Source organism: Delphinapterus leucas, chromosome 4 (assembly GCF_059928025.1).
Source record: "Delphinapterus leucas isolate spDelLeu-1000000601 "Yukka" chromosome 4, BTC_Dleu_Yukka2, whole genome shotgun sequence".
Taxonomy (NCBI): domain Eukaryota; kingdom Metazoa; phylum Chordata; class Mammalia; order Artiodactyla; family Monodontidae; genus Delphinapterus; species Delphinapterus leucas.
In genome coordinates, this window is record NC_143132.1 from 46,252,059 (window position 1) to 46,262,792 (window position 10,734).

Sequence of the window (10,734 nt, forward strand, 5' to 3'; positions counted from 1 at the left end):
TATTAAAACATTTATTTTTTAACAGCAAAGAATAATTACCTCAGCTCACTTTATTTAGGGAGTATATTAAAATGTTAATAATAGTTTTTTTAGACAGTAGAAACAAGAACAAATTCACTTTTTCATTTTAATTTATTTTTCTTTACATTTTTATGAATACTTTACATTTCCTATAATGAATATGTATTTCTTTTTTAAACTTTAAAATAAAGGGTGCTGGAATAAATGTCACATGTGGCATACAACACATATTAATATTTCAGTACAACTTTGCCTCTTCCTCTAAAGGCAAAATAGGGATTTTTTAAATGTCATATTCAATTTTAAATTTCATATCCGTTAATTTTGGACAAAGCCTTATCAAATTAAATCTCAACCACATCATATTTGTTCTCATATCAAATGCAGCAAGTCATTGTTTAGTTCAAAGATTCCGATTTACTTTTACTAAATTGACTTGCCCATTAAGTCAAATGTCAGCCTACTTTGAGTACGTAGATGCAGTTTTTATGTTATTTTTAAATATTTAAACTTTTCAATTAAGTGCAAATTAGAATTGGTTCAATAGAATGATAGCATTTGGAATAAATTGGGACTTACCAACTTATTCCAAATGCTCTCTTCTAAAACATTTGAAAATAATATGATATTTCCGGAAAAGTGCAAATATTTCCAAGTGAAAATCTTCTAAAGTAATGAACTTTTTATTTGAGCAGTCTTACGAGGATGAATGTTGACTTTTAACATTTTTCTCTTTCACTCGGATTTACCTAGAAAGTTTTCTAGTATCAAAGACGTCAAAAGATTGCTTACGAAGCTCTCAAGGAAGGAGAACCACTGGCCTGATGTCAGTTTTCCACTGTAACGGTACAGCTCTATTAGCAAGAAAAATGCACAGGGAAGATGACTTGTAATAAATATCTATAATTCTCATTGCAATGACTTTTTAAAAATGGAGATTAAGAATGAAATCTGTTTACTGAGTATTCATTTGGTACCAAGGAACTTTTAAGTGGTTAACATGTATTATCACATTTAATTTAATCCAGTCCACCTTCCTTCCATCTCTTCTCCCATAGGGGTCAGACCTCCATCTCAGTCCTAGGGTCTCTCCCCACCTTCTCTACCTCCATCTCCCAGTAAATCTCTTGCCTACTCTTGTCATGAGGGCTGCTTCTCTGCAAACTGGAACTAACACGTGAAGAAAAAATTTTTTTTTCTCTGAGAGAATATAAACTTTCTGAGGGTTCAAGAATTCTTTTGGGAAATGCTTTCCTTCAGACATGTCAAAATGCAGCATTCTACACAGTGGGATAACAAGCATTTTATACGTTTTCATACTGCTAAAGTCATATATAAAGCAGAGAATTGTAAAAGCGTGCCTCTGAGAAGTATCTTAATTAGCTGGCTTAAGAAAAGTCCTGAATGACACCTTAGGTAATAGGTAATAGTTCTTAGCACTATAATGATGAGTAATATTGTAGCTATTATTAGAGTTTATTTGCAACTTTCTCCCACTTCCCTGGAAAATTTAAAGGAAGAGTGGTCTTAAAATAATGGCATAACTACAAAACTATAATGTGATGTAGTGGGAAACATAAAGGCTTTAGAATCAGAAAAATTTGAGTTGGAAACCATAACAACAAAGCACAAGTTACTGACCTTCTCTGCCTCAGTTTCTAACCTGTTAAATAACACTGTTTTCCGTGGAGTTGTTGAGGTAGGTCACACAGTAATGTCTGTTTTGGTTTTATATTCTTTATTAATCCTATATGCATAAACACAAATATATATTTTAACTAATTTAAAGCAATTTAATTGTGAGGACTTAAAATTTATCTAGTTGTTGTTGAAGTATATATATGTTATATAAACTATATGTAGCTCTATAAATTAGGCATAATATATACATACCTAAACATGCAGACCCAAAAAAGCAGCATCCTCATTTACTCTTTAAATAAATTATTTAAATTTATTAAATAATAAATTTATTTTAGCTCTTGGACAGCAAGTTTTATCAATTATGTTTGAGAACTATTTTTATTCAAAGCATTATAAGACATTTATTATTTAGTTCTAGCTAGTGCTATAACAGAAAATACCTTTAAAGAGATAAGACAATCAGTCCTTATCCATGTGACTCTATGTCTTTCCTTAGAAGTCTCTGTAAGTAAAGTTTTTCAGCTGGGTTAATTAACACAGCTGTGTGTGTATACCTGTAACTCTATCAGAAATTATATATAAAGAGGGAGGGACGGACTTAAGGATCTACCAAGCTACGGTTTTGCTCTGAAGATAGGAGAAAGCACTAGCTATAGGCAAGAAATTCTCTCTTTGAAAGTCAAAGCTTGACTTTGACATTTTTGATAACTTAAAGTGCAGAAAAATCTACAAATACAGATCTGCAAACGTTTAAAATGCTCCATCAAAGATCAAAATATCACAAACATTTTATTTATTTCTCTATGTAGAAAAAATAAGAAATAGATATAATATTTTTCCCACTTGTCTATAATTGTGGTGCCTACAACACTGCCCTCTGGAAAAATCAACTCTGTTTTGGGGCAGGGGTGGGGTTGGCAGAGGGACATGTAAGGGAATGAGAGATAGCGTCATCATTGTTGCTGATTTTCCATTTATTTTAGGAAAAATGTTCCTCCCTTGTGGTTTTTTTATATCTAAAATGACTAGCCTGCTGAGAACCTAAGCTGTTGGGAAGGCTTCTCAGGGAGAGTTAGAACAGGCACGTGAAGCCTGGGAGAAAAATTCACGTTCTCCAACTGCACTTCAGCTCTGCACTGTGAGTACACTGACCCAGTGGGAGAGGGGAATGACCTCGTGGCCACCACTCACTCCCTATCCTCCACCACTGGCAAACCCTGCCAACAGCAGCTGCCGTGATTGGATTACTTCAGCCACTGAACCATCTTCACATGAATGCGTGGCTTCCATTTTAACTCTAATTTTTCTTCAGTCATTTCTGTTTTGTGCCTCTCTGCTTTCCATTAAATTCAAAACAGCACTAATTTTTTTAACTGAATGAAAGATGCTTTAAATTCTATAGTGCTTTACAATTTTCAAAAGTTTCACACACATGATTTCATATAATCCCATAATAACCCTTTTTGTTCCTCCTACCCCTATCTTGCCCCTCCCACCTTCCCTCTCCTCACTAGTAACCACTAGTTTGTTCTCTATATCGGTGAGTTTGCTTCTTTGTTGTTTTATTCACCAGTTTGTTATATTTTTTAGATCCACATATAAGTGATATATATTTGTCTTTCTCTGTCTGACTTATTTCACTTTAATCCATTCATCTGTTGATAGACACTTAGGTTGCGTCCATACCTTGGCAATTATAAATAATGCTGCAAAGAACATTGGGCTGCATGATCTTTTCAAATTAATGTTTTTGTTTTTTTCAGATATATACCCAGGAGTGGAATTGCTGGGTCATATGGTAGCTCTATTTTTAGTTTTTTAAGAAACCTCCATACTGTTTTCCACAGTGGCTGAGGCAATTTACATTCCCACCAAGGGTATACAAGGGTTCCCTTTTCTCCACATCTTTGACAACATTTGTTATTTGTCTTCGTTTTGATGATAGCCATTCTGACAGATGTGAGGCGATATCTCCTTGTGGTTTTGATTTGCACTTCCCTGATGATTAGTGATGCTGAGCATCTTTCATGTGCCTGTTGGCCATCTGCGTTTCCTCTTTGGAAAAATGTTTATTCAGTTCTTCTGCCCATTTTTTCGTCGGGTTTTTTTTCTTTTTGATGTTGAGTTGTATGAACTGTTCATATATGTTGCATATTAACCTCTTATCAGTCATATCATTTGCAAATATTTTCTCCCATTCAGTAGGCTGTCTTTTTGTTTTGTCAATGGTTTCCTTTGATGTGCAAAAGCTTTTAAGTTTAATTAGGTCTCATTTGTTTATTTTTGCTTTTGTACCTTTTCCTTTAGGAGACTTCAAAAAAAAATATTGCTGCTATTTTTGTCTGCCTATGTTTTCCTCTAGGAGTTTTAACATGTTAAAAAACATGAGTTTTTTTAACATGTTAAATGATTGGTTTTTTCCCTTGCTTTACTGCAAAACACAGAAGTGAGAAACAATGAAAGCATGACCTTTAGAAATAATGTATTTGAAATTTTCAATGTAAAAATCTAGTTAAATTCAGACTCAAAGTCAGTTAAATTTCATGTGCCAAATTTCAAATGGAAATTTGGTTCTCTGCATTTTAAAATTTATAACATTCTGTTTATAATTATAAAATTTATAATATTCTGTTTAATACAGACATATCACAATGTGCATGATAGATCGAATTAAAGGCTTATTTATATAATTTTTTATAGAATACAACACAAACATTTCTTTCAAAGGAATTGTAAATCACCTACTTCAACCCACTCATTTTTCAGATGAGGAAATTAAGTGAAGGGTCTTATTCAGAAGCAAAAATCCTTTGTGCTTTTTAAAATCTCATTGAGCCTGTACACATGGGTACAATTATAAACGCTGTTAAGATAGTGATATATTTCAGTTCCAGGTGGTAAGTAGCCACTGCCCTGAGTACTCTGAGTGCTCACCTATCATGGCCTTCTGCCACCTTCTCTAGGAGCTCCTGGACCCTTCAACATCAACCAACTCAAGGGTTAACACTTTGTAAGCAGGAGGGCTTTGGGAGACAGGCTCCTGCATAGACAGAAGTGGTGCCCACGAGGGTATAGGTTGTTAAATAGTTTTGAGCATCACCCCTGCCTGCAGTCAACGACAGAAACTTAAATTCTCAGCTGTACTGGACATTTGTTGATTGAGCCAGCATCCATTCACGAGCTTTACTCCCACCCCCAGGCAGTCATCTATCTGCTTCTTCCCAAAGCACAGCTCATGTGTTTTGGTAAAAGTTGACCCCACTCTCAGCCCCATGGAAAAGCCTTCACAGACTTCAGGTCCTCAGTACCTTCCACCCCCTGGCCACAGTCACCACAGGGTGAGCATGTGACCAGCCAACCAGGCTATTCAGAACGCCGGCTCAGCATTGCTCTCTCCCATCCGGGCACTATTGAAACTTGCAGCCAGTTTAAAAACTGAGCTCTTACTGGCATGGCCAAGCTGCTAGATCAATGAACCCTAACTCCTCCCTACATCTGGACTTTCCAGTCACCTGATCCTAAGCCCGTTTGTTGTCTTCTCTTGTTGTTTTAAGCCCATTTGATTTGGGTTTTCTTTGAAAGCTTAAAAGACCTCAAAGTTGCCCCAGAGGTTTTGCCAGAATTCTCCAGTATGCCACTTTAGTTAATTACACCACAAAGTTATAAAACAAAGTAGAATTTCCCAAAATGTGTTCCAAAGAGCACAAATTCCAGGAAAAGCTAATAGTTATTGTGGTCCTGGAGAGGAACAGCTCAATAAAGTCAATAAAATAGACCTGGATCCTCTAACAAAGAATATTTGTGGTGTACTCAAAATATAATTTTTATTTTTTATTCTTCTCTAATCTTTTCAAATGTATTCATTACGGTAATTGTCCCCTGCCCCTGCCTGAAGACCTTGGCAGGTCTCTTGACTTTTCTACTTATTTGGGGGGAAGTGCTTTAAATCTTGAATCAGAGCATTAATTCAGAAAACATAATAACTTCTTTCTTTCTTCTCACCATTCACCTACTCCCCAGCTTTTTGGGGAAAGGTGGGGTGGGATAAGCTTGCCAGATTTAACAGATAAAAATATGGGAGGCCTAGTTAAATTTGAAATTCTGATGAACAGCAAATATTTTTTAATATAAACATGTCCCAAATATTGCATGGGATATATGTATAATAAAAAGCTTTCATTTTACACCTGAAATTCAAATTTAACTGAAGACCTTGTATTTTATCTAGCAGTCGTAGGTGAAAGCAGGGAGAAAAGGTAAGGGGATTTTTGTCTTTACTTTGCTGAATGACTTCATGTTCTTTGGGTATGGGAGATGGTGAAGGTGACTCATATGGGCCAATGTTAGGGGTTCTTTGAACATTCCATCATAGGGGACCTCTCCAGCATCGACTCTCAAGATTTGAGGGATACTCCTCATTCCCTCAGGATGTCTACCCCCCTTATCCCCTAGCCCATCAACTGGGAGACTCCACGCCAGCCCACCCTTGATCCAGGGGAAGCAATGAAACCTTTGTCCCCATACATCTGTGGGTCCATACAGATTGGGCATCAAAGTGATGATGTGCCAACTTTTGCATCCACATATCCCAGGAGAGAAGCAATTCTAGCCTGCAGTGTCCCCAACATATGGGGACATACATTAAACTCTTCAAGTAGTCCCATTAAGCCCTTGCTCACTAGGCTGGTATAGGAGGTAGCAACTTTCCCAAGTGGAAAAGTTTGGGGCCCCATAGCACAGCTACTAGTCTCTCCCAAGAAAATCTTACAAAACCTCTCTATTCTCTGAAAAAAATCCAAGTTATGGACTAGGCTCCCAGATACTATGCTTGTACAGTCTGTGTATGATGACTTAGCAACTCCCTTGGGAATTTCACATTATCTTGTGCTTAGCTGAAACCTCAATCTTACATTCTGTTATACAGGTTTCTTTCCTGGGAAAATTCTCACAATTTTTTTTTTTTTTATGCGGTATGCGGGCCTCTCACTGTTGTGGCCTCTCCCGTTGCGGACAGGCTCCGGACGCGCAGGCTCAGCGGCCATGGCTCACTGGCCCAGCCGCTCCGCGGCATGTGGGACCTTCCCGGACCGGGACACGAACCCGCGTCCCCTGCATCGGCAGGCGGACTCCCAGCCACTGCGCCACCAGGGAAGCCCTCTCACAATTTTTAATATAGACTACATTATGAGTCTACATAGATAGGAGCAATTCCCACATGTATTTAACTACGTAAATGTTTTCCTTTTTTCTTTTTTTCAGGAACTTTTAATAAAATTGGTGTTCTGTGGCATAGACTTTGGAATGTTCTGCCAAAGAAGATTTTTTTAATGATTAAGAGGAAGAGCTCTGAGTCCAGATTTGAATTCTGGCTTTGCCATTACTGTGTAATGTTAAGCTCTGGGCTGCAGTTTCTTTAATTATAGATAATGGTATTTACCTCACTGAGTTGTTGTGGAAGTGAAATTAATCAAAACATGGCAAAGCACTTGGAACAGTGCCTGACACACAATATATGCTCAATAAACATCAACTGTTATCATCACTAGTAGTAGTATCAACATTAGTGGCAGTATAAGTAGTAGTACTGAGGCTGCTTGGGTGATAATTATAAAATGGTGAACAGAGTTTTAACTACATTGAGATGCGTCATTTTGCAAATTCATATGTTTCTGATTTTGCAGGTCTAAAAAAGCAAATGTTTCCATACATTTGAATATGGCTAAGTGGATCAAAATGCCTCCAGAGTCCTTAAATAATACTATAATTTTTGTATCCTCTTGCATTTTAGCCATATAAAACCTTTTTTGAAATGTAGACATTTTCACATAATTAGAAGATAAATAATTAGGAATTATCTTTAGCTCTTATTTTTAAAGAAAGGAGGATGCTTAATCTAAAAGAAAAAACATTATTAGCAACTTTGGATAAGAATATAGTAATTACAAAACACAAAGTTGTCTATTTTACAACGAAATTTCCAAAAACATGCAATCATTTTTGTTTTGTGATTTTTCAACTTTTGCAGCTCTGCCTGAAGCCACGATCTTATGACTTAGAGTACAACACAAGCACACCATTGTCATTAATTTTTGAGCAGTCTCACTTGCACATGAAACTCAGAAAGAAAAACAGCAAGCCCCACCAGCACATATCTCAAGACCACTAATTTTAAACACACAGTTGGATCCTAACTTGTGGTAAGCGGCACACCGAGCAAAGGTGGGCCTTAGATGAGCTGGTGAAAAGTCCCGGTCAGAATGTTTGGGTCTGAGTAGCTCAGCAACGTTGAGTATCAATTCCATTCAATTTCAACAGACTGTATTGTTATGAGTTGAATTGTGCCCTCCAAAAAGATACGTTGACTTCTTAACCCCTAGTACCTTAGAATGTGACCTTATTTGAACACAGGGTCTTTACAGAGATAATCAAATTAAAATAGGGTCATTAGGGTGGGCTTTGTTCTAGTACGACTGATGTCATTATAAAAGGTGGAAATTTGGACACAAACACAGAGGGAATATGATGTGAAGAGACACAGGGAGAAGATGGTCATCTACAAGCCAAGGAATGCCAGAAGCTACCAAAAACTAGAAGAGAGGCCCCAAAACAGATCCTTCCCTAGAGACATCAGAAGGAGCATGGCCCTGCTCACAACTTGCTTTCAGGCTTCTGGCCTCCAGATCTATGAGACAATAAATTTCTGTTGTTCTAAGCCACCCAGTTTGTAGTACTTTGTTATGGTAGCCCTAGGAAACCAATACAGTGTATGAAAGTATGTCCCTCCAAACATGCAAATTACTAAAAGCAGTTGTCCTGTACTTTTTTCTGCTAACTTCTAATAGCTCATCAAATCTCAGGATCTGCCCTTTGAAGTTAGTAGAAATTTATGTACAGAAGAACCCCACAAAATGAAGAAACAAAGGAGATAAAATGACAAGAATGCCATTTCCGTATTCCCAATTTTTATTCCAAATGGTTAAGGAAGCATCTCTTTACTGAAGGGGGTCACAAGCCTATTCTGCCTCTGAGAGTGCCACATTTAAAAGTAAAATATTAGTGTCGGAGACCATCCATGTTACACTAAGAATAAATTTTAATTATAATGAATAACCCTCAGATCCAAGGAATGATAGCAAACCTACAACATTTATTGGCCCCACTCAGAGGATTATTTCCAGTAACTAACAGGTCAAAGCTTAAGCCCAGCTCATTCCTGCACACACTAGCCTCTGAGTCCCACTGGAGCCCTCACTTGCTGGGCATGACTTAAGCAAGGCAGGGGACGAAGTGAACTGCTTTCTCACTACCTGCCTCATGCATCACCCTGACTATTTGCTGAAAACGTCCACCCTATTGAAAAAAAAATGGCAGGAATTTTTGGTGGCTGGATTGTTGTAGGACTCCTGGTAAAGCACAGTCTTCAAAGCATACCTCAGAAAATTCCCACAGGAGTTAAAAACAGTTTCCCTTTTCTGTACTCCTCCCTATTCATTCTGCAGAACTCCCCACAGTGGCCTTTGCCCCTCAGGCCTCTAATCTGAATAGTATCACATGTTAAGTCCGAAGTCTCTGGACAGAAAGATAAGACCAGGGAAAACAGGGCTGTGGGTTTCATGGGCTCTAATACTCGCAAGAACCACGAGCTGTGGGTCTTTGCACGAGGCCCTTCAACATCGGCTACAGAAACCTCAGACTCTTATGTGTGAAAAGAGGAAGTTGTACTACATGGCTTCAAATGACCCTTACAGGTTGAAAATCCTACGAATCTGATTCTTTTGTTTTGTTGTTTTTTAATTTTTATTGGAGCGTAGTTGATTTAGAGTGTTGTGTTGCTTTCTGCTGTACAGCAAAGTGGATCAGTTATACATATACATATATCCACTCGTTTTTAGATTCTTTTCCCATATAGGTCATTACAGAGTATTGAATAGAGTTCCCTGTGCTATACAACAAATATCATATGATATTGCTTATATGTGGAATCTAAAAAAAATGGTACAAATGAACATATTTACAAAACAGAAATAGAGTCACAGATGTAAAAAATAAACTTACGGCTACTGGGGGGAAAAGGGCAGGGAGGGATAAATTGGGAGATTGGGATTGACATATACACACTACTGTATATAAAATAGATAACTAGTAAGTCAGACAAATATCCTATAACTTTGATTCTAAACTCCCAAGGGAGCAGGGCATGGATGCTACAATGATCTCACACCTTAGGTTAATTTTAAGAAGAATAAAGAGAAGAACCCTGACTGAAAAGATGGTGATGTTATCAAAGAAGAGGGGTTTTGTGGTAGATTCCCAAGCGTTAACAGTATTTAATGATCCTACTTGGAAATAGAGAAGACTTCCAACTGCAGCCGACCAAGCCATTCCCAGGCAGTGGGTCCCACTGGGCCAGTAGGTGGTGTCTCTATCACAAGTTGGGTGATCCATTAGTGGAATCTCTCTCTTTTTCTCTGTCTCTCTCTCTCTCTTTCCCAGGTTGCTCTTACTTACAAAACTCTCACTTTGCGCTGAGAATGAGTCATATTCTTTCATGATCTTAGGTGTTGTATCAGGATCCCAGGAGGAAAAAGGTGGCATCCCAAAATTTGTATAATTTAAGGGGGACTTAATAAAGGGAGATCACAAGGGTTAGTGCACTAGCCTGGGATTGTAACAACAGAGCTTATATCTATGTCCAAAAGGAAGAGGAGAGGGGGCAGTTGCCAGCCCCTGAAAGAGGAGCGTTGTGCAGCCCTCTCTAACCATCTCTAGAGAGGGCTGCCAGCTTGAAGCAACCGCACAGGGAGGGGAGCCCGGGGAATAAATACTCTTGAAGCCAATACACGGCATTTTGAAAACATCTCAATCCTTGCTAGTTGAAGCACTTCCTGAAGTAATTCTCTTAATATCTCCAATCTGCTGAAAGTGTATCCCTACTGAGGAGAGGCAGAGGTAGAAAATTTGTATCTACCAATGCACTCCCAAAACAATGCAAAGTTTTTGGTGCGGAATAGGTGTAAGTATACAAATCTAACATGATTCCTTACCTCCAGAATGTACTCCTCTACCAGA